Below are 25,505 nucleotides of genomic sequence, written 5' to 3'. Positions count from 1 at the left end.
AATCCCAAAAACTACCCAACGTCACTTGGAAATAAACACACCCCCAGACAACTCTGGACCACCCTTGTGCTTCTCTCTGATTCCATGGTTTATTAGTGGAATAGCCAGAATCCCATGTCACAATCCCCTCCTCCTTCCAACACTAATACTATAATTGTATTCTCTGTTCTGGAATTGCCTCATGACCCATTACAATAAAAAAGCAGAAGCAGGCATCATTGCTGATATTCTGATTCCAAATGGAGATAGGCCAGCTTGTGTATGCTCAGTGCTGTCTGCCCAGAGAAAACCAACTTGGCTTGGAGCACTTATCGCTGCCCCTGCCTCATGCTTGCTTTCTCTCTCTAAGGTCTATGGGAATGCCACACTCTGATGCACAAACAGAATTTGGACTCACAATTTACGACTCTGCTTGGGAGCAGCCTCTGGCAAAAATCTGACCCCTGCCTGCAGTGGGGGTTTCACCATTCCCAAATAACGAAAATCCAAACTCATGAATTTCTCCAGTTGACTTCAAGGTGTTCCTTGGACAATTTGTGTTTTGGGCCTGAGGTTCTGAGCAAATACCTTTTGCCTTTTTTTTTTCTTTTGATCATTACTTGCCACCTATAAAAGTCTGTTGGCCTTATAGAAATCTGACAGAGTACAGCTGGATAGAGCTGTTTTAAGTCCAGGCCTTAATGTTGTATTAGAAATCAAAGCAGTGACTGCCTTTTAGCTATGTGTATATTTTAGGGGTTGGTGATTGTTTTTACCTTGGTAGCTGGTCTCTGATGGTCTCATCACTAGTGATAAAGCAGGACCACATGTGGCAGTCTGTTCAGATAGCCCAAAGCCAGAGGACTGGCCCCTGAGTCAGTGGTACCATGGTGGCCCTCCCAACTCCCACTACTGGAAGTGCCCTTCTCCCATGGAAGGAGACTTGGTTTCCTGGGAACCCACAGGCTCTCAGAATGACACCATCTACCCTCTCCGAAACTGCCTGGAGAGCCAGGTAGCAGTGTCACTTACTGCCCCATTTTATTAGGGATCTAGCACTTCCTCCCTGTTGGGTCCTGTGGGAGAAGCAGCACTCAGGCATGCCTGTGTTGACACATATGTTGGCATCTGAATCTCTGTGGAAAGCCCTACTCACATAAAAGGAAAAACAACCTACTACTAGCACCATAACCCAAACTGGGAACTAGTTCTTATCAAACTTCTAGGCATCCAATTCCCCTTCCTGACTCCTGACTCCATTTCGGTCTCTTTTTCCAGACGTTATGGCTGGCATGTTGAGGGTCCCAAGGTCCTTGCTGAGAGCCAGTCCAGCACATAGTGATGGGTGTTCCCAAGGTGACTGTCCCGGTGGTCACCCTGCCTCTATTGCCTTGGGAGTGGCCTCCACAATGCAAACTGCTGCAGACACAAGAGGAGGGGTCTCTTAAATTGAACAAATGAGAGTTGAAGGTCAGGAAAGGGAATAGAGGAACCCCACTACCACCACAGCTTGGGCTCTGCCCAATATTCCAGTACACGTTTCAGCAAATATTAAAAATGTATTCGGGCAGAGGGGGTGTTGAGTGTTGAATCGTGTCCCTTAGAATTAATATGTTCAAGTTCTAACCCCCAGAACCCCAGAATGTGACCTTGTTTGGAGAAGGGTCTTTACAGAGGTGGTCAAGTGAACTGAGATCATTAGATGGCCCTAATCCAGCATGACTGGTGTCCTTATAAGGAAGGGAGAAGAGACTGACACAAACAGACGGAGACGGTCAAGGCTATAGGTGTGGGCAGTCAGCTAGGACATTTGAGTCATCACAGAAAGTTCATCTGAAAGCACAGGCTTAAACCCTTGATTACCTGGAGTTATCCAGGTCTCCAATTTTTGAGGCTAAACAGGTTATTTAATGTGGAGAGAAGAAAATAATTTATCCTGTTTATTGCACCATCGTAACAAAAATTTTCAGATTCATAAAAAATATTTCAATAAAGCATCTTGTCATCTGGCAAGATTCCACATGTATATATACATGGAAAAGAAACAGAGTAATAAAACTGTTTAAAATGTATCTGAGCATCAACATTTGGAGCGAACATTAAATCCTTCTCCTAATCCTTGGTGCCAAAGATCTTATTTCCACACTATGGGCAGTGATGTAAAACTGTAATAGTATTTAACACAAGGAAATTGACACTGCTGGTGCCAAGACACAACCATGCGTTTGTTTTGGTGCCCCCTGTATCACAAAAGAGCAATGTGGAAGAGAGCTGCCAAAGGTAATTTTTGGCATATGTGTTGTTTCCCTTCTACATATTATTTTTTAATCTCAATATGTGTGGGAACCTCTGATTCTCACATCTTGGAAAAGGGATTTCTAGACGTGAAAAATATGCAGGTTGTTGGGTCCCCTCTTATTGTGTGCTCACCACTGGACCATGAGTTGTGAAGTAGAGCCTGTGGCCTTGCCCTCCTCACCTCTCAACCCTTGCCTCTTCAACTACAAAATAGAGCTGATAATGTCTCACCGAACTTCTATTCCCTACTAAAACAATGCAACTAAATATGGATTTGAATACATTAGGGAAGAAAGTGTTAACTAAAGTTAAAAATTGCTAACCTTTATGTATATAGCCTCACGGTCTCTAAGATGAATGTGATATTATTTGCTTTTGACTGTATGGGATTTTCGGTGTAAAATAATGAAAGAATAAATCAATTCCACTTCCAATTTTCCTCCTCTCAGTGACCATTGATATTGTTCACCAGGCTGAGATTTCTTTCTCTTCCTGCATCTGTAGGTCCTGGCATTTCTTCCCCCAATTACAGTTCAACTTATCTATCCTCTTTGTCTCAACTCTTACCACCCCAGACCGTGTCACCCTACCTCTCACGCGGACAAATGCAATAGCCTCAGTTGTTTCTCTGCTATCTCTTTCTAGAATCTACTTTCCACAGCACAAAAGAGCGTCATATAACGTTTGCACTTGGTCATGTCACTACTTTAATACCCCCCCATAGTTTTATAAGGAGCTTTTCATTGAAGTCTAACATGCATGCAGTTAAGTGCTGTGGTCACAGGGTATGGCTTGATGGATTTTCACAAAGTGAATCACCCCGTATTACCAGCACCCAGACTAAGAACCAGAGCATTGCCTGCACCCCAGAAGTCCTCCAGCTAGCCTAACTTCAGACACCACAGACTAATTTGCCTGATTTTGAGCTCTCTAAAAGTAGGTCCTGCACTATGTATTTTTTTTGTATTGGCTTGCTTTGCTCAAAATGATTTTTAAGAGATTCATTCATGTTGATGTGTGTAGTGGCAGTTCATTCCATCTCTTTGCCATATGCCATTGTCTGAATACTCTGCGCCTCGCATATAGAAGAACTTTAATCATCTCTATTGAATGGTTATTGATTAATACTATCTATTGAAAGCTCTGCTAAAAACCTTGGGATTCTATAACTCTGAAATGATATGCTGTGGCCATCATATCGCTCCAGAATTAGTTCAAACTAGTCCTAATTTTTATTCAGAAAATGTACCACACTTGTAAGATAATCCTTTGGCCAGCACAGTACTGGGACAGTGAGAAATGAAGACACCTGGTCCTCTTTGCAATTGCACCGGGAAGTCTGTTTTTGGAACCTGGAACAGGGCACTGTTTAGATTTGGGTCCCTCATCCCTGGTTTGTCTCCCAGAAAGTTGGTTGGATTTATTAATTCCAAAGACTCCTTGGGAAGAAACTTCATCTATTGCACCTAAATGACTTTGATATGCAACTGAAATTATCCTGATGCAAACCTAATCGCATTAAAGCAGAAGACTAAGAGCCTGAGAATAGGAGAGACGCTGCTTCCAGTGCTCCTTGCCAAGCGTGCTACCTGCTTTGTACACATGCGTCAGAAATGGCATTTTGCACAAGTGTTTTTATTCAGGTGATTATTGAGAAATGCCCTCTCTATCACAGCACCCCCTCAGTGGGTAATTGACATGTGCTTACTTTTACACGCAAAAGAAAATGTAAATCTCAAACTATGGACCTTGCATGCAAACATAAAGCATACTTCCTTTGACTAAAATGCATAAATAGTTGTTGAAAAGACATTTAATCTTTTGCTATGTTAATACTTTTAGCCTTTTAAGAAGGACTAAATCATTGCCCTTTTTAGACTAAATTACTGATTTTCCCAGTTGCGTTCTCAGAAAGATGAGCAGGAGCCAACTGAGCGTGTTACACTCCTACCGAAGTCCCACTGGGTCCCTACAACTATTAACACAACATGATGTGGTTAATTTAGGCTGAGGCCAGGGGTGAGAAATACCTTCCACTGGGAAAACAATGGGATTGGACAAAAATATGTGAAATCAGCAAACTTTTTTATTTCCTGAGAAGTTGATCCACTAGAATTTCACTTAACAGTGAAAATTTCTCTAGCCCAACACGAAGTATTAAGTGAATAGAGAAAGACTTCCTAAGTGGTCACACTTGAAGTTTGTAATGGAAGGTCAGAGAAGAAGGCCGAGGGCCACTGCTGCCCCCATGGCCTGTCTCACCTCCCTGTCTCTGTCATTGCTGTCTTTTCTGGTTTTGCCTCTGTGATGAGGTGAATGGTGTCCCTCAAAAACGTCATGTTGAAGTCTAACCCCCAGTACCTCACAATGTGACCTTATTGGAAACAGGGCCTTTGAAGCTATAATTAGCGACAATGAGGTCACACTGTAGTAGAAAGGGCCCTGATCCAATGTGACTAGTGTCCTTATTAGAAGAGGACAAGATACAAAGGCCGCCTCCATGTGCCAATGGGGTCAGAGATAGAGGTGAGGCACAGGGGCAAGGGGTGGTACAGCTGCAGGTGGAGAAATGCCAAGAATTGCCAGCCACCTCCAGAAACTGGAAGAGGCAAGGAAGGATTCTACCTAGCGTCTCAGAGGGAGCTCAACACCTTCATTTGGGACTTCTGGCCTCTAGGGATCTGAGGGGATAAATTTGTGTTGTTCTAAGCCATCCCGTTTGTGGTACTTTGTTAAGGTATCCCCAGCACATGGATACACTGTCCTACCTTAGCCCTCCCACCAGGGGAGAAAAGAAGCTGTCCCATCTCCCAGATGGGTATGAGCATATGGACCATGATTTCAAGTCCTGTTCTGACAACCATGTAACGTCATGTACATGTGAACAAAGACAAGAAGGGAACATTTTAAAATGATTGTTATTGAGAGTGGTAGAATTGTGTTTCTCCTCTAATCCTCTAATTTTATTTAATGTTGTTATATCATTTACATTTTTGTTAAGGTTAATTAAAAAAAAAATTCCTAGGCTAAGGAGGTTTTCAGATTTAGTTAACTATATTACTGCCCAATACTCCAGAAATGCCCCCTTCCACCGATATTGGTAGTAAAAGCCAAATCTGTATGCTCTCCCAGCACAGTCAATACTTATTTATTCTGATAACTAAGTGTTTGGGCACCCCTTAAATTTTGTGCTGGGGCAAGTGTCTCATCCAAGTCACCCTAGGTTCAGTCCTGACGGAAAGAATCATCTACAGTGGCTGTGAGAAAGTAGGTCAACACAAGTGATGCTCTTTTGAAGGGAGTCGGTGTTCTTTCATTGGCTGCTTCTCAGTTTTGCTTCTCTTTGGTTTTCTGCAGTTTCGCTATGATGTGCCTATGTATGGGATTTCCTTTTATTTATCCTGGTTGGAATATATTGGGTTTCTTGCATCTGTGGTTGGATAGTATTTGTTAGTTATGGAAAGTTATTAGCGATTATCTTATCAACTATTTTGTCTTCACTCTCTTGTCCCTCTCTTTTCAGGGCTCCAATTAAACTCTATGCTCTGTGCCTCTTCCTTTTACCTCTGTGGTAGTTTTTTCTGTCCATGGTGATTTAGGGATGTATTTCTAAATATATCTCTAAATATTTCTGAATATTTCTAAATATATATCTCCCAGTTCATTAATTCTCTTTTAGCACTGTCTGATTTGGTCTTAAATCTATCCAGTGAGTTCTTAATTGAGTTATTGCAATTTTTTCTCCTGGATTGTAAAAAATTTCTATTACATTTTTTTACAATTCCCTGTCCATTTTTTAAACCTGACTTTATCTCTTACAATATACTACTATCATATACACCACATCTATAATTTTAGTATCTGTAGCTACTGTACTTCTGATTTTGGTGTCTCTTGTTTCTGCTCATTCTCACTCATGGTATGTTGTCTCCTTGTGTTGGGTTATCTTTGTGCACTTGACACATTATTTTTTAAGTATTTGAAAAAATTATTTTAGGCCTAGGATGATGCTACCTTCCCTTAAGGAAGATTTTTATGTGCTTCTGTAGCTCACTACGGGGAGTAGCAGTCTGGGACTACCTTAAACCAAGTTCAAGTCTTGAGGTTTTCTTGAAGGCTGCAGAACTGTGAGAAGGCTGCAGTTCATCCTTATATCTGTTCATCCTTAGTCCTGTGGCAAAATCCTTCAGGGATGTCAGCCCAAAGTGGGGGTCGCTTTACCAGAGTCTCTAATTTGGTGGGCTCCAAATTATAACTTTTTCCTTTTGTCTTTGTGATGCCACCAAAAGCACAGATCAGATTTCATTCATCTCTTTCTGTTCAGTCAATGCCTATAAGATCCAAAGAGTAATGCCAGGGTCTGTCCATGCTTTCAGTCTTTTTCCAGATGTTTTCACTATCTTGTTAATTCTTTCATGCTTTAAAAAATTGATTTTGTTTATATTACATTTTGGCTAGCTTTTTGGGTTTCCTCTGTGGGAGAGCTATAGCAAATTTTCTAATCTGCTATCACTGGAAGTGGCCAGTTCCCTCAATAAAAAACTCAAGTATAGATAAAGCTTAACTTATAAAAATTTTCATCAAAAAAATCCTCTCGAGACCCTTTTAAAATTTTCCAAGTGATAGAGCTTCACTTGTGTTCACTCATTTAGTGCTCACTGCAAATATCTCAAATGCTATACTATTAACTACATTTTAAAATGAAGAAAATGTGGGCCACAGACATAGAATAACTTGGCCAAATTATACACAGTTAGTAATGGGCCGCGCTATGATTTAAACCCTGGCCTGGCTAACTTCATTGCCCATTCTCTTAATCTCTGCATTAGAGGCAGGATTGAAAGTTGATATATTTTTTTAAATTTATTGGGGTGACAATTGTTAGTAAAATTACATAGGTTTCAGGTATACAATTCTGTATTGCATCATCAATAAATCCCATTGTGTGTTCACCACCCAGAATCAGTTCTCCTTCCATCACCATATATTTGATATTTTAATCTATGTTTTATGCAAGCAGAAAAGAGTTCTTCAGGAAATGAGTGGCAACCATCAATAGCCAAGAAATCAATGGATAAAATATGCTTTCACTGCATATTTTATACAAATTACTTCAACCATAAAATTTGACAGCTTATACATAATGGCTTAAGAAATCCAGAGAGAAGAGAGGTAAAAATTAATTTAGTGGCTGATTGTCCCTACTCTTTAGTTGTAACCACCAGTTCTCTGCTTCCCAACCCAAAATATTATTTCATGGATATTCACTTCACTTCAATTCTCCTTCACTCTCTCTCAGTTTCTAAATGATGAAGGAGTTATAACAAAAATGTACATTTATTTTAAGTAGGATATGTGATTGACAGTGAGTTTACATTTTTTTAAATCATTGAAACTAGTTTGTATTTTAACAAGCACAAAGAAGCCTGGGATAAAAGTAACTAGGCATTAAATCATTCAGTACTTAGATGCTATACTAAGGTTTACAGTAATCAAACCCCAAAATAACTTGTGAGTTGTCTTAGAGCAACATTATAATGCATTTTATCATTATTTTAAAATATAAGACAATTAATCATTCTGTGCGAAACACTGAGTATAAACACAAGTTCCAGGAAGGTATCAAAAACAATCATTTAAGATTCTTATTAACTTCTGTGTTGGAATTGATCGTACCAGGCCTCCTCAAAGATGTACACAACATTGGTTTTCTCTAACATTGTTCTAGTAATCAATCTAATAAGCAAATCTGAAACCCATGCTGAAGAGTGGCGCTTCCTGGGATCCTTTTAAAATGCAGATCCTAATTCTGTAGGTCTGGGGCAGGACCTGAGATTCTGCATTTCTAACAAGCTTTCAGGCGATGCTCATACTGCTGGTCGTAGGGTATTTCGCTTTCAAGATACAAAGCTCAGAAAGGTAGTCCTTCTAGAACATCTAGGAGATGTAAGAAAAATCCAGTAATTGTACCAATAAAAAATATTCAATCATATTCTAATTCTGTTTAAAATTAAGTCAATTTGTCTACATAAGCTAGATAAGACTGTTAGCACTGATCTTTTAATATTAGTTTCTACCACTGCAAATGACTGGCATGTTGAACATGATTTTTAGATTTCTTTATTAACATACAGAACTTCAGCAGTTTTTGAGACAGCATCCCAGGGAGGGTTGGAAAAAGGGTAGAGAATAAAGCCTCGAAAAAAGACTTTGGTAAGTACATATGTCATCAGGAGAGAGTAAGGGAAAGAGCCCTCTCTCTCTCTCTCTCTCTCTTCTCTATCTCTGTTGTACCTCCAAGCCTATGAGGACAGTAAAATAAAAATGTGTTTTCATGTCAAGTAGCAAAGAAAAAATAAATAAAAATTAGATGTCCTCACAGTCAATATTATATTTATCCTAATGAATGAAAGATTTTCTTCTTTCCTAGTACTAAGTTCAACGTGATACAGCATGCTTTCTTTATTCCAGATTGTAATTTGTTTAAAATAAAAGACTCATAACCAAGAATGGAAAATTATCCACTACTATTACAGAAAAAAAGTGCGTGGCCAATATCCAATGAGAGAGAGAGAGAGAGAGAGAGAGAGAGAGAGAGAGAGAGAGAGAGAGAGAGAGGGAGAGAGAGATGGAGAGAGAGAGAGAGAGAGAGAGAGAGAGAGAGAGAGAGAGAGGGAGAGAATGAGGAGGAAGAGGAGGAGGGAGGGAGGGAGCTAGGAAGAAGAGGGAATGGGAGGAGAAGAAGAAAGGAAAGACAAAATGACAAGTCTTACAGTGAGTGTTTTGCTATTACTTTTTTTATTTTCCCCAAAAAATGTACCTTAATTTTATCATTATACATACAGATCCAGAGTCAAGTAACTATTCAGTTTTAATATCTCTCCATGGACCTCTTATGAAGAGAAATGATTCCAAATGGCCTTGGGCAGCAATGTGAAAGATAATATATTCAATTTATGTTGCAAATAAATCACAGTTTGTAAAAATGGGCCAGATTCCTCACTTAACACTTCTGTCCTGTGTCTTTAATGAAATAAGGACTCTTGAGGAGATCAACAAACAGGTAGAGAAACAAGCTAACAATACAATGGAGGTAAAATAAAATAAACACAAATATTTCTCAAATAGCCTAGTTTATGACTGAAAGATAATACACCTTTCATCTTCAAGAAATTTGGTAAGCTTGGGTTAAAAGCTCACTGTTGGCAAAATATTCTGAAAATTCACTAACTCCCAATGCTTCAGTTGTCTTTTTGAGCAAACACTTTTATTCTCAACACTTTTTTTAAATTAGTTTCAGGTGTACAGAACAATGGTGATGCCTGACCACTGCAGTGTACACCTGAAGCTGAAGCTGAATAATATTGAATGTTAACTATAATTTCATATATGTAGTCACAGGATGTGGAGTACAGAATAGGGAATAGATCAATGGAATTATAACCGCTATATACGATGTCAGAGGGGTAGTAGATTGGGGAAAAGGGGTTATCACTTTGTGAGGGGTGTAAATGTCTAACTATTACATTGTTTGGTATACCTCAACACTTTTTGTTTTCCCTTTTTTAGCTTCATCTGTAAATAAACTTTCAATTGTTGGAATTACTGAAGCCAAAAGTATGGGTTCAGTCTCCATAAGGATCTATTTACTCTATACTAAGTACAAAATTGCAGACTTACTTTTTAAACACTTGGTTCTCTTTAATGCTGTGAGTTGATAATTTTGTGGGGGGGTTTTCTTTCATCATTTTAAAGATATCCTGCCTTTGTTTTCTGATCTCTATTGTATTTCGTGAGGAGTCAGCTTATATCCCTATACATGTGCCTTTTCTCCAGCTAATTTCAAGATTTTCCCTTTAGCATTATTTTTCAGCAGCTTAACTACAAAGTCCCTAGGTATGGTTGTTTTTATGTTTATCTTGCTTAGAGTTTGATGAGCTTCTGGGATCTGTAAGTCATATCTTTCATCGGATTAGTCAGGTATCTAGCCATTATTTCCTCAAAAAAAATGTTTATACCTCAATATCACTTGCTTCACCTTCTGGTCTCTACCATGGATGTTAGACCAGTTGATATTGTCCACAGGTCCCTGAGGCTCTGTTCATTTTTCTTCCCCTCTGCTATTCAGATTGGATAATTTCTGCTGAGGTCTTCAAATTAATTACTCTTCCTTCTGACATTGTCTGCCTGCTGTCAAGACTACTGAATTTTTCATTGCAATTACTATACTTTTAAGTTTAATAAATTCTGTTTGGTTTTTCTTTATAGTTTCCACTTCTTGGTGACCCTGATCTGTTCACTTATTAAAACTATATTTTTCTTACGTTTTTTAGTATATTTATAAAAACGCCTTTTAAATTTTTACTAGGTGTAACATCTGGGACATCTCAGGATTGGTTTCTATTCACTGGTTTTTCACTTGACAGTGCCTCTCACTTCCTGTTTCCCAATATGTCTAATGATTTTTGCATTGTTTTGATTTTTTTCTCCAGCCACATTCAGCTCTACAGTTAGAGGTATGGAGTTTGGAGAGTGCATTTTAACTAAGGTTATGGTTTGGCCATAGTAACGTTAGTGAAACAAGAATGAAGACATGAGGTTTTCAAGGGAGTGATTGATTGATTGGAATATAATTAATATAATATAATGCAATCATTATAATGATTGATTGGACTATAAACTGAATCACAGAAGACAGCCCTATGAATTGAAGAATTGTTGGAGTTAAAGACTAGAGGTCTGCACACAGCCACCATGCAGCCCCTGCCCATCCACATGACAAGAACTTTAGTAGCAGTTGTTTATGGCAAAATAGTCACAGATATAGACTGTGGATCTACAGATAATACATTGTAGAGACTGGATTCTGTTACTTTCCTTTTTTCAGTATTGAATCTTACAACAGCAGGTGGTTCAATTACTGGATGATCATCATGAACTTGGTTTCATGCTTTGTTAGTACATATCTGTGGAAGTCCAAAGTGCTTATCAAGCCCATCTTGGTAAGACTTGGTCAGGCTTAACCTTCAACCTATATTTATTTCCCGTGTGAATCTTTACTGGGCTTGGAATTAGGTTTTGTTAGGACTGGACTACGGCAAATCTTGCACAAGCATGTGATCCTAGCTCCTGAGGCAGTCTTTCTGGTGTCTCATCTGGATGCTTCAGGTGTTAAAGTGGTGTTAACAAGATCTCTCCCACCTGACAGGAGTGGCACTCTGACGGTCTGCATTGCTCACCCTCTAATTTTTCTGTTTCACTCTCGATCTCCTACCAGTTTCTATCTGATAAACCTTGATTAGTCTTGCCTTATGTATGGACAGCCTGGCTCTCAATCACACACTCATGGGGGACCCTCACAAAGCCGTCTGGTCCCTTTCCTTGTATGACTCTCTAAAGTTCCACCCCACAGATTCCCAGCTGCTTCAGGTACCCAGAACTCTGATTTCTGCTTTCTTAACTAGGAAGGACCACCATGTTCTCTTTGGGTTCTGGGCCTCTGCATTATCACCAGGAAATTGTGCCTGGCAGAAGGGTAGGGCATGGGGCTCACCTAATGAGTTTCCTTCTCTTAAAGATCATGATTTTGTGATGCCTATTGTCTGCTGCTGCTGGAAAACAGTTGCCTTATATAGTTTGTCCGATTTTATAGTTATTTGTCTGCTGTAGGGCAATCCAGTTGCTCCATCATAGGCAGCTGCCCTTTATTGTTTATATTCACCTATCCAACAAATATTTATTGTATGTCTACAAGTGCTAGGTGTTAGAAATATAGTGTTGAACAAACAATATGATTCTTGCCCTCGTGAAGTTTATATTCTGTGGAAAGAAATTGAATATTAAACAAATAACCATAGAAATAAACCTGCAGTTAAAATTGTGATAGATGTTATATGTTTAAAATAAAACAGAGTACCTTAATTTAGATTGGGGGAGAAAAACTCTAAGCAAGTGACTTGAGTGATGGGTAGGCCAGACAAAAGTTTGAGGGAAGATATGTAAGAGATAACAGAGCAGATGAGAACTAGAAAGATTGTGAGAGGAGGCCCCCAAGGCAGGAACAGAAGTTACTTGGGCCTGGACATTGGTGTCTGGGGACAGTAATTCAAGACGACAGTGGAAAGGTAAACAGGGGTCCTGAGATTTACATCTTCAGAGAAATGGAGAACCACTGAAATGGTTAAGATCGGGTTCAGAAACATTGTTAAAAGCAAGTAACAAAATCCTACTCAGTGATAATACATCTGTCCTAGCTGAGTCTTCCAAGAGAGCAAGAACAAATATACGTTTTAGGAACGTAAAGGCCAGCTGAGGATGTTTACCTTAGAAGACTCAATGTGCTGTAGATCAATATTTATTGAAATGGTAGTGTCAACAGTTAATCCTTCCCTTTTCAATGATCAGATGATGAAATCCTGCCTAAAAAGTCCTTGTAAATTTTATGCATCAGTTCTTTGCACTCTAACAAGTCTCGTTTAATGTAGCTAGGACCAATGAGTAAAGAAACTAGATAATTCGAGTGGATCAGGCTAGTACTCTAGGGGGTAAATGTTAAGACAAAGATGAAGTAGATATTAAGGATTAGAATAGTCAAAGTACATAAGGATGGCCCATGGGAAAGTCACTCGTATACAATCATTGGAGATGTTTCCAGAATGTTCTTTTGATCCCTGACATAAAGATGCCAGTGAATAAATGTCTTATTCTTATGTTTCACTTTTCAATTTAAGTTTAAACATTTTTAAATCATTAAAAAGAAAGTTTCAAACACAGCATCTATAAACTCATATTTAAGTCAGCCCTTCACATGGTCACCAATATGCTTATTATTTTTATTCACTCAGATTAGGCAATTTTTGCCCCATATAGACAAATGTTGGTCAATTTGGTCAATTTTTGCCTCAATCATCTGGAGATTAAAATATTTTTTTTTTGGCAAAAAGAAATGAATACTCATATGCATGTCATATTTTTTTCAAACTGTTGCAAAATAAGCTCTGTTAATTAAAATTTTAAAGATATTCTGATACAGTAAAGCATGCATTTTTTCTGTATAAGATACTAGCCAAAAAGATGCTTAACTGTCTCAGCGTGTGTGTGTGTGTGTGTGTACACTGTAGGCAGCTATATGCCCATAATCATGTGCATATATAACCTAGTTTCTCAATGTCACCTCACATATATTTTACTCAGCTAAATTACTGAAAATAAAATGTATAGTATGATATATCGCAACCATATATTGTGTACAGTTTGTATATAAAAAAGAAAGAATGATTAAAAGTCGATGAGAGACTGTTTATAAATCTTGATTGCTTCATAATTTTAACTTTGAGCAACATTTTTATCATAATTATAGGCTTTCTTAAAGCATTTATGCAGATTGTTGTTACTCAAAAGGGGGTTTATTCCATTTTGGTATAAACTACACTTTTTTTCTTTATGAAATCACTCTTTGAGTTCCTAATACTCAGTACTCTGCCAGAGCTGCAAAATTCAAATAGCAGGAAGCACTTATCTCGAGAGGGCTATCATTGTACTCCCTCCTCTGTCCACTGTACTGCCCCACTGACCTGGGGTCAAAGTTGATCTCCTCTGTAATAATAAGCAGCTGACATCTTTAGAAGCTTTTGAATCTCTCTTTGAACACCACTGGTCTTGGGAGGCTAGTACCTTTTTATACCCACTTCCCAGATCAAGAAATTAAACCTTGGTGGTCTAAACCATGATAAAATATTCCATTATTCAATTCTAGAATTCTAAGGCATTAGCTCCAGAGAGGAAATTCAAACACTAATGAGCCCCGCTGCCTTACTTTTAAAATTGGAAAATTGAGGTCCCCAAGAGGTGAAGTGATCATCCCACGTCATAGTCAGGCATTTGCCTGCACGGAGCTCACAAACAACAAATTAACTGAAATTTAGACTGATTTGTTCAGAGGCTTTGACATCATGTAGATTCAAAACCAGAGAAAAGTCCTATCAACTTTTTCCTCCAAGGAATCCAACAGGAACAGAGGAAAAGAAATACATCACCAGAGACAAAAACTAAAACAAGAGCAGAAAGGAAAAACCCATAAGACGTGTATATCAGAGAAAGACTGAAAGGGGCTATTCCAGAAGCATAACCCAAGCCATCCCAAATCCCATCTGCAAACCTGCTCTCTGCCAGAGGAATGCACACTCCTTGAGGACACAGGCTCGTCCTGCTTTAATTCACTGTCACGTCTGTGGGGCCAGCATGGTGCTCGGCACAGTAGGAGCGCAGTAACTATTTGTAAAATGAATGAATGAAGTTGGAAACAAAAACGTCGCCAAACAAAGAAGGAGTAAGACCTCTAAAACCTATAGTTTGTGAAATCAGAGTCACCTGAGTATGCCAACTGAGTTTTAAGTTGTCAATAAATAGGCCTTTCTCAGTGAAAGTAATAAGATTTGAAGATTTGGTCACCGTTTCCCCCCCAAAAAAAAAAAAAAAAAGCCAATTGGATTACAAAACAGCATGTGACACAGTACCAAATAACAGACTGCAGGTGTTAAAAATGTTCTGAGAAAGGAGAATTCATCTTAGGTTTTTAAAGGAACACACTGAAATGTCAAGGTAGACAGAGTCCGGGTTCCTAAAAACAAACACCTCTGGCTGGGAGAAAAGGGATAGCACCTAGAGTGGGGAGCCATTGGTCAGACCGGTGGGGTTTCCCCTGGAGAAAAGAGATGGTGCTTGGCCTGATTTCACTCTATTCACCACACCCCTTTGACAGAGAAACCAATGGGTGGGTCTAACAGGGAGACCAAATGAGAGGACTTTAAATAACATGGTGATTTTTTTGAGAGCTAGATCTCAGGCACTTTTACATTTAGTTGTCACAACAGTCCTATCACATAGGAGTTATATCCCCACTCTACAGATTAGGAGACAGGATTGGAGAAGTTAAGTAATGTGTTCAAGTCACACAGCATGAAACAGTAGAACAAAGCCAGGCTCTAGCGCAGGTGAGATTGAACTGCGGTAAGGACCGTGTCAAAATCACTCTATTTACAAGTAGACATCTCCACATCTACTATGAACCTACCACTCTTCCACACAGCTGCCCCCCACAGAGCTGTGACCTCATCTATACAAATTGCTATACAAAGTCTGAAAAGCCTAGTCTAGACTGTTCGTGTGCACATCACCCATGGACCAGGCAGAGACCTGAAGTATTAGAAACTTTACAAAGTGATTTTAACTTTAAAGGAAATTTGTTTTGATTATGAATTAATTAGTGGCTGAGAAAATGAGAAGATCCTATATATATACATATATATTCACAGAATGAAAGCTCCTTATTCATATATGTGTATATACAGAGGGTGCCAAAAATGTGTTAAAATTGTAATACTCAATATATTCCAATACAGAAGATGAATACAAGTCACGTTTGACTTCTGCAATTATAAGACATGCTCAGAGTGGTTACCATCAGCGTCCAGACACTTCTGATGATGGCAAACTACTGCTTAAGCAATATTGACCAAACTGCCACTTGCATAGATTCTTTTGACACCCCCAGTATGTATATATGTATATGTATGAGGGTGCCAAAAAATGTATACACATTTTAAGAGGTGTTATCTATGCTCAAGCAGTAGTTCACCATAATTGCAAGTATCTGGACGCTGATGGTAACCACTTTAAGCACCTCTTGTAATTGCAGAAGTCAAATGTGATTTGTATTCATCTTTTGTTATTGATACATATTGAGAATTACAATTAATACAGTTTTTTTCTTTCTTAAAATGTGTATACATTTTTTTTGACAACCTCTACCGTGTTTCTCCAAAAATAAGATCTAGACAGACCATCAGCTCTAATGCATCTTTTGGAGCAAAAATTAATATAAGACCCAGTCTTATTTTACTATAATATAAGACCTGGTCTTATAATATAATATAATATAATATAATGTAATGTAATGTAACGTAACGTAACGTAACGTAAGATAATGTAATATAATGTAATATAATACCGGGTCTTATATTAATTTTAGCTCCAAAGGACGCATTAGAGCTAATGGTCCAGCTAGGTCTTATTTTCAAGGAAACACGGTACATATCAGCATACTCCTCCTTTTAATGACAATTATTCAAGTTCTTCTCTACTAACAATATTTAATCCTTTGCTGAGTTCTTCCAATAATTACAGTTCTGGTTCTATATTAAAGGACTAGAATAAAATGACATAGTGGCCCTTTTCAGATCTGATTCAGAAAATATTTTGATATTCGTATTGTCTTCCTATTCAACAACTTGTGGATTTGATTCTAATTACATCTGGTTAACTCTGAGGGTTGACTATTGGGAGAGAATGGGAAAGGGGAAGCTTATGTCCAGTTAAACATGAATTCAGAAATTTAACAAATCAGCAAAAGTCATTATTTTATGGCTCACCAGTTCCATTTAAATCCTTGGATAAATGGCATAGAAAAATATTACTTTGAGCATGAAATTATTATCTTTAATGGAAAGTTGGTAGGTAGAACTTAAATTTAAAGGATTTTTTCAAGGGGGTGAATTCTAACATCAAAACCACTGCTAAGGGTGATTTTAGAAAGTTGTCTCACCTCCTGGAATCCCACTTGTCATCATGTTATCATTCTTCTGAATGAAGCCCTCCTTCTCCCACTTTCTACCTGAATCATCTCCATCCTTCAAGCCTTCCCCCCACTGTTCTGACCCTCACTGGACATTTTTCACTACACAGTTTTGCCTATCTGTTACATTTAGCAAGTGTAACTTGCCCTTCCCTCAAAAGAGGCAAGCTCCTTATATCTTAATAAATCTGCTTAATGAGGACCTGCTTCTTGCCCAGTCCTACCTTACAGCTCAAAGTCGGATATCTGGCATGATGAGGCAGGGTTGCCTAGAAGGAGGTGACACCTGTCCAGTTTACCCTCCCCCACCACTCTGCCTTTCCAGAAAGCCGGCGTGTATCAGAGGACCAACCAGGATTCTGTGGAATCATTGTGAGATGCTCAGTCTCGGCACATTATATGTAAATGGGAGCATGTCTGCATACATATTCCATGTCAGCATGTTGGAATGTCTACAGCTCTGTCTACATGGGCGGTAGTAACTGTTTTTACATTATAATTCTTCCATAAAATTGGGAAACAACTTATTATAATTGCGAAACAATGTGGTTCCTCAGGATTTTCCAGTAATTTCTTAGAAACACTAGCTTAAGCCAGGGATTTTCAGCTCTCGATTCCAATCAGAATCACTTTGGGCCTTTTTTGAAAATGTGTAAGTTTTTGAAGAGTTTGAGTCAGCTGGTCTGGGATGGGGCCTGGACAATTGTAATGTCCCTAAAAGGTTTCAGGTGATTCTATTGTGAAGTAGTCATACTTACCACTATTTTCCCAGGTAGGTCAGATATTTTTACATGTGAAAATAGTGAACTCTAATCAGAAAGTGAACATGCTTACATTTTCATTTTTGTGCATTTAGAACTAATCCTATAAACCTGTGAAATTGATTTTATAAAGTTAACACATTTGGTTTTCCATTAAAGTATAATTAAAATCAATGGACACAGAAAAGCTTTGATTACCCTAAAAGTGCCACCTCACTAGAATATTTGGTCTGTATATTTTAATAGGGTTTGGGGGAAGGGGCATTAATTGTGTTTTGCTTGGATTTCATCAATAAGAATATGAGAAACAACCGAGGGTATTAGTTCAAGCCCTTTTTCATGTGTATGCATTCATGGAAAATGAGAATAGGTCTCAGGCTGATCTTATAGTAAAGCAAATTAAAATTAGCGTTTTGATCTGAATTTATTATAAAGTACGTCGTAGCCTCACCATTCTTAGTCTTTTTTTTTTAATGCCTATCATGAGGAAATATGCAAAGCAGAGTGACATAGCTTTCTTTCTTCAAGGGAAAGACCTGAGAATTTTGTTTTTATTCTTCATACTGACACATATGCCTTTCATCACATTTTGTAGTATAATAAAAATTTTCTATTTTGACCTTCCAAGCTTCACGAATAAGTTCTAAAAAGGAAGAACTGGCAGGATGGTCATACAAAGGAAGGGAAAAATGTGGGGGAAGCAGTAAGTCAAATACAATTCATGTTATAAAAATATAACAACCGTTAATAATCCGTTGTGACACAGGCATTAACTTATAACATTAGGTAATAAATGTGATCTTGTGAACTTCTGTGTTTTGTGTACCAGTTAAGCATCATGAAGAGGTCAAAATTTGGGGCGACATTTCGAGGAGGACTAGGACTGAGGGAGTAGGCAGACACACTCGTATGGAGGAATAATCCATCCGTTACACTGATTTGCGCGTAGAGCAGAAAGTACAGGACACCGTGCCCAGGAACCACGCCCAAGTATTCATAGTGAGCGGGGCCTAGAAATACCAAGGGTCTCTTCGAGCTGCCAGAGAAGGGCGCGCATTTCTTGAGGCGCTTGGGTCCCTCAGACTACAGGGGCAGTTCAGACCTGTGAGAAGGGGAGCTTGCTGGCGAGAGAGGGCAGTTCCAGGCCCGCCTCTGGGGCGCCGGAACAAAGAAGATGTTCTTTTGCGTGCCTCCGCCCTCCGCTCCTCCGAGCGTCTTGTGGTCCCTTCGCTCCGCACCAACAAAGAGGAAAAGCGAATTCCGACTTAGACGCCCGGACTCGGGGCGGTGAGGATAACGCGGCTGGTGTCTCTGGGCCTCGCTGCGGTCTGGCGCGGCTGCCGACCTCGGGTTTGACCTTGGCTGTACCAGCCGGCTCCACTGTGATAGCGGGTCTTTTCATTCGTCTCCACCATCAACCTCACTACTAAGGCCACGGACAAGGCGTCCTGCCAGAGACCGACTTAGCTAAGCAGAGGCCTGGGCGCCTGGGGGAGTGCCCAGAGCGAAACCAGAGGGAGAAGTCCGGACTGCCCTCTCGGCCCGCCTCGGCGCGCCAGGAGCCGCAAACCTGCCTCAATCCGGGGAGGGAAGGGGTGGGATGAAGGAGTGCAGTGGTGGGGTCGGTCATTCGCCCAGGCCCTGCACCATGCATTCGCCCCGATCCTCCTTTGCAGGAGCGAGAGAGGGGCTGGGTTCTACAGAATTCCCAGGTCGCGTTTCCAGCGCCCAGGGCCAGGCCACGACATTCCGAGTGCTCGCGCTCCCAGCACTATACACCCGTGTTCACCTGGGTTCCCGTGCTCCAGACCTACGTGTGGGTTAAAAATCCACTTCGCAACCGCCATTGATATGAGATATGGGTTTGACATCTGTTTGCCAGAGTGTTTTGCACTTAGCCTAACACCCACTATTAAGTGACAAAATTGTGGCAGCCTGTCAAAGCCAGCTGACTGGCAGCTGCTCCGCTTACAAAAAACCATTCAAGTATTTGCTGGTTTTGAAGCTTTATGCAATGTTGTACCCAATCTTTCAGTAATTTAACATGTAAAATATAAGTCAAAGTTTTAAATCTGGATTCCAAAATGTTTCCATTTTCCATACAAAAGGAAAAATCTTTCAGGGTGTCTGCTGAAATCGGTCTGATTCCAATGTGGTTCCTTGTTTCCCACCACGAGATTCCTGAACAATCCCGGTTTTTTAAAAAAATGTCAAGGACCGAACACACTACTCTCTTCTTGTTCCCGAAATCTCGGGTGACAAAACTAAATTACATTAAACTCCTGGGAATACAATTTCTCAAAAATGGATTTCAAAAAGTACTAATAATCTCCAAGTAAAGCAACATACCTGCTTTATTTAGCCTTTGACAGTTACACCAACGTGTCTTTGGGGAAAGCGAGCTGCTAGGAAGAGTATCCTAGTTAATATCTGAGCTCTTTGGCGATTTCCAAAACACTACCTCCTCTCCCTGCACTTCTAAGTAGCTTAGTCAGATTGAGAAATAATTTCCAAATGGCATAGTGTTTCCCTACATTAAGGTCCATTGAGTAAAAGTCATGCGGCTTTTTTGTCCCTGCAATTAAAGCCAGACAAAGATCTCCTGAAAACTGCAGCTGCCAGCAATGAAAAAAAATCATACATTTGTCCAAGATATATAGATAAGTACACACACCCCACGTCCTGGAATACCAAGTGACTGACAATCTCTGAAGGTGTTTTGTTCTTGCACTTTTTAAAATTAAATGTTGGTAAATATCTTTCCTCCTGGTGGGAGGGAGTCATAAGCCCTTTGGATAAAACGTGGGGTCATCATTTTCAGAAAGGCAGTTAGTTGCTTTTGATACATTTCCATAGAGGATCAGAGGGTGCTAGTGTTAAGTACAAAGTGCTGATAACTTCACACAAATAAAGAGAAGAGACAGAGAGAGGGAGGAAGAGGAGGGAGGGAGGGGGAGGGGTTGGGGGGGTGTGTGGGGTGAGAGAGAGAGAGAGAGAGAGAGAGAGAGAGAGAGAGAGAGAGAGAGAGAGAGAGGGAGAGAGAAACCAGGAGAGACCACGCGTCTTCCCGCACTACTGCCTCCTCCTCTGCCCGGGGAGCGGGAGGGTGCGCCGAGGAGGACAGCTCGGTGCAACAAAAGGGTGGCCAGGGAGTCCGCCTGCAGAGGGAGTCGGGGCGTAGCGAGGGTCAGCGCCCAGAGGCGGTGTGGCGGCACAGTCCCGCCTGGCTCCCCACCAGCTTTGCGCGGGGAACTTGAGGACGCCTGGTCTGGTTGACTTTTTACCTGGAGAGTTTTGTGTCCACAACACTAATCCTTAGACGCTGTCTTTCGTTCAGCAGCTGCCATTAGTCTCAAAGGCACAGGGGCGGCGCGCGAGCGTGGGAGGGGGGCTGGGGGGTGTTTAAAAGCACGTAGCAGAGGGGGGGAAAAAAGCTAGGCCAAGGTGTCCCCTGAGCGGGAGAACAAAGCTGAAGCTCTGTCCCCGAGAGGAGGGAGCCTAGAGCGGAGACGTTGCTGGGTGAGAGTGGGGGAGGGAGGACGGCGCTGATAACCCGAGGAAACCACAGAGGTGACTCCGGACTGCGGGTGGAGGCACTGACATCTTCCTACCCAGACGTTGGGAAAGGATCCGGAGAACAATTTAAGACGAAAATCGGTAGCCTGTGTGATGTAGGAGTGACAACTATTTTATGGGGATTGGGGGGCGGGGGGGGGGGAGAAGACTTCTCCCCATTATCAGGTCACTGCAGTTTTATTGGACCGGAATCTCTCTGCCCAGGCCGGGACGGGGATGAGGTTGGAGGCGATTAGTGATCAGGGCGCAGGAAAAGGGGGGAGCGCGCGGGCCGCGGCTGGGCTGCGGGAGGGGAGACGGCAGCGAAAGGGGGGAGCGAGCGGAGAGGGGCTGGGGCGCGGCGCTGGGAGCACCGGAGAAGCGGCTCCACCTCCCAGCTCAAAACGGCGTCGCAGCTGCTCGCGAACCAACTGCTCAATTCTATTCACTGTCGAGTAGGAACAAAAAAGTGGCTATTTATTAGAATACTTGTTTGGTATTGTTCGGCGCCACACAAAAGGCGTTTCATTATGTGGAGGGATCCCCCTTTTTCCAGAGAGAAACAATAACTTGAAATTGTCTTTAAAGTCTTTTCTATCAATAATAAATTTCATTTTCTTGTCTCTCTCGCCTGCAGCTTGTGTGTCTGGGAGGGTGTGCGCGACGCGAAAGAGAGGAGTGTGTGTGTGTGTGTGTGTGTGTGTGTGTGCAGTGAGTGTGCGAGCGGGGTGCGCGTGTGAGTGTGTGCGTGTGAGTGTGCGTGCGCGTGGCGCCGGCGCCCGCGTCTGTGGTGCAGGCGCCGCTGGGAGCCGGTCGGGCTGGGGTCCCAGGGCAGCGGCGCGCTCAGCGTGCGGAGCCGGCGGGCCACTGAGTCCCGAGGAGCCGGGACTGGTGAGGTGCCCGCGGGCAGCGCGCTGGGGGTGCGGCCGTGCAGGACCCCGACCTGGGGACCCGTTGGGACTGAAGGAGGAACTAACTGTAAGTGTGTCTCGAACTTGCGCGAGGGCCTCAGCTGGCCCGGAGCTGGGGTGGGGGGGGGCAGGAAAGGTGCTGGGAGGGAGCGCGGTGTCTCTATGATGACTTTCCGTTAGGTCCCCCGCAGCTTTAGTCCTCGGTAGAGAACAGGTGGGTAGCTGTGGAGACCGCCGCGGGCCGACTCGCTTGCGGGGTCCATTTGTTATTTTCTTATCTGTAGGTTCACTCCTCCCCTCTTCCTCGGCTTTTTGGATTGGCCGCCGCCCAGTAGACCGAGACTCTGTTTCTCTCTAGGTCGTCCTTTAGGGGGAGGAGGAGGGAGGCAGAGCCCATCGATTTGGGGGAGAGGTTCGTGTGGGCTGCAGCTCCCCTTTTCCTGCGGCTGTGCGCCTTCGGTCCCCGCGGAAGCCCGGGCGCTCGGCGCCCTGGCCTTTGGGCGCGCCAGCTCCTGCTCTCGGCAGCGCGCACCCGGCAGCGCTAGGAACTAAAAACGCGGTTTGAAATTACGTTTTAAAAATTAACATGTTGAGCGTGTGCCATTTAGTGAGAGGTGTTTTTGGGCAAAGAATCAATTTAACTTTGACTGACCGACGGTCTTGACTGTGTTAATACTGCCACAAAAAAAAAAAAAATCAATGAGCAGCAAGCCCTTGACACTCAGCGCCTCCGGACCCGGCTCCTGGCCGGGATCTCCGCGGGCGCGGCCAACGCCTGCTTCCAGCCCCGTAGGGCATGGCACTGCAAGGTGGGGTCCGAGGTGCCCCAAATCCCTGCCTGTTGAGTAAGCCGCCTTAGATGGGGTGACCCCCACAGGGGTGCCCGGTCCCCCTCAGTGCGTCCTCCCTCCTCCTGCGAAATCGCACCCGCTCGGCATCAAGGTACCCATCATACGACGCGCTCCTCGGTCGTTGGTGCTGCAGCCGGTAGTCTACCCACCCGGACCGGTTGGCCGCCGCTTCCCCCCTATTTCCCGGGTTTGAGCGGCCTGTGAAAGGTCACGAAGTTTCAAAGGTGAAATGGATTTTCGGCGGTGACTGGTGCTGAAGTCGACGGGCCAGGCGGGGCCGGCAGTCATCGACCCGGAGCACCACCGCGCTGCCCGCCTCTCCTTGCAAGAAACAGGTGTTTGAACACGATAGCAGCCTCCAGTCAATTAACCCATTAAAACCCGCTTTACTGCATCGATTTCCAGGAGCGCGGTGGGGCCGCGTTTCTGGAAGCTCCTTTGTGAAAGGCGGAGGCACGGGGGGCTGCACTTATGGCTCCCCAGCTGGAGCAGAGGACCTACGAGAAGCCCTGGCCCCAACAGCAAGGCTGCCCAAGAGGCCAGGTCCGGGGCTTTTGCCTCCAGTGGAGTTTATGAGGGAGGGCTCTTGCTCTGTTCTCCCCCAGGACCACGATATTGTTACTCCAGGCCCTTTCCCCAGCTCCGGCCTGGCGGGTCCGCGACGCCCGCCCCCAGCAAAGAGGGAAACTTCCCACGCCGGCCAGTGTCCCCCGACGTGCTCGACTGTGTCTGCGGACAATCGGTTAAGGCCAGGACCCACGCATAAACGGATTCCGCCTCCACCCCTTTTACCCTCGGTGCTCCCAGGTTTCCTTCTCCCTCCCCCTCCGCGCAGCATCTCTACCCATAAAGTGACGCTGACCAGGTGACTCGGCCTGAGAACCGCACGCATAGGGAACGCCACGCGTGCTCTCTGAGGATGACAGAAAATCTCCGGGTGGCCTTGTGTTCGGGTCCTCATTAATACTGAAAAGGATAGAGCAAAAGGCTGAACCCAACGTGGGAGGCAGCAGCTGGGTGGTGGCACAGGATTGGAATCGAAAGGAAGGGGCTGCCCTCCAAGGAACTTGCGGAAACCGTGGGCAGCGAGATTCGCTGCGCCCTGTCTCCCTTCCCACACGTAAGAGGAGGCAACTGGGAGCCCTACGCCGGGCTGTGCTCCAGGTGGCTGGCCTGTAACTGAGAGGCAGAGGGTACAAACCACCTGCAAAGACGGATGGTAACCAGTCTCTCCGGAAGCAAATGCGCCTGTGCCTTCTCAAGGTTGAACACAATTTTAGATAGCTGAACCATAAAGAAAACGCAATGAGTTTGTACCCTGAGTCCCCAATACCCCTCCCCTGCTGCCTGATAGGGGATGTCCTTTTGGGGTCACTCCTGAGAGCCATGGGTGCCAGTCCAGGAGCAGTCAGTCCAAAAAGGGAGAGATGGCACCCAACAGCCAGATGGAGAGGTGGAAATCTCCCTTTAGCCACTTTTGTAGAAAACTCCCTTATGTTCACCCACTTTTTCCTTGCTGCCCCTAAGTTAAGAATTAGGTTTCAAAGGTCTTCTAAAACTGGGCTCTTTCGCTCCTTAATTTGCCAAACCTTCCTCCATCTCATTTTCACGGTGCCCAATCCCGAGGATGGTTAGTGTCCTGGGGTGTGTCCCTGGGAACTCTTTGGAGTGGGCTGCAGGTCCTTCCCCATCCTGCTCAAAGGCTGCCACCCCAAATATCGTTGAATGAATAAACAAGTATGCTCTCCAAAAAGGCCCACGCACCCTGAGAGTCACCCGGCCTCCACCCAACAGAAGGGAAATCTGGTTTCCCCTCGCAGGACAGCTGCCTTCTGCTCCTGTGAGGTAAGATAAATGCATCAAAAGGGAGCCAAGGGGCTTTCTCAGCTCAGAGCACAGGGCAGCAGTGCTGGCTCTAGAGCCCAATCCCATTGCCTGAAGATTTCAACAGACCCACTTCCCTGTTTGCTGTTTTCTGAAGTAAGCAACACACGCAACTGAAAGGGCTTGAAATTGTGTCAAAGTGATGTTTTAATCTCATTGAAAAGTGTATTAAAGGACAAGATGTAATTTATGTGAGATGCTTCGATGAAAGGAGAGATTGGAGTGGATGGTCCTTTCACTCACGGGAACCTCGGGTCATGTTTATATTGAAGCCTGTGTAGCTAATCTAATTTGCAATAACAGAGATGGCCTGTAAGAAAAAGCATCTCTGATTTCACTTTATTTCTTTTCATATAGAAATTCCTTATGACTTGTCTCCTCTTGTGAGTGATGCCTTTCCTATTTGGGGGGCTAATGAGAAAGAATAGGAGAAAGGGCAGTGTTTACTCATAAGCAAAGCTCTTTCTTGCATACACCCACTGGTCATCAGCCCACCTGGACTGGGTTGGGACACTGCATGGGCCTGAAACACTGTTTTTGATCTCTTTGGAAAGCACGTCACCACGGCCTTCTATGTCAAACCACACCTTCTCCCTGCACTGGAGAAACAGGACTGCTGGGTTTGTCGGTTTAA

The 25,505-nt window shown here is 42.9% G+C and overlaps 1 protein-coding gene across 5 annotated transcripts in view; it reads left to right on the top strand.

Annotated features, from left to right (window-relative positions):
• Positions 1–25,505, top strand: part of LOC308496450 (uncharacterized protein) — a 206,773-nt gene that overhangs the window by 129,965 nt on the left and 51,303 nt on the right. For 2 of the 5 annotated variants that reach the window (XM_081045818.1, XM_081045813.1), the window contains exon 1: positions 22,033–22,203. The exons of the other annotated variants lie outside the window; for them this stretch is intronic. The gene's annotated coding sequence lies outside the window, so the exon portion shown is untranslated. Of the gene's footprint in view, positions 1–22,032; positions 22,204–25,505 lie in introns of those variants that run through there. 5 annotated transcript variants of the gene reach the window in all.

This window comes from Rhinolophus hipposideros (genome assembly GCF_964194185.1).
Source record: "Rhinolophus hipposideros genome assembly, chromosome: 4".
Taxonomy (NCBI): domain Eukaryota; kingdom Metazoa; phylum Chordata; class Mammalia; order Chiroptera; family Rhinolophidae; genus Rhinolophus; species Rhinolophus hipposideros.
Note: the sequence above shows the minus strand (reverse complement) of the source record. Positions and strands in the feature narration are given on the sequence as shown.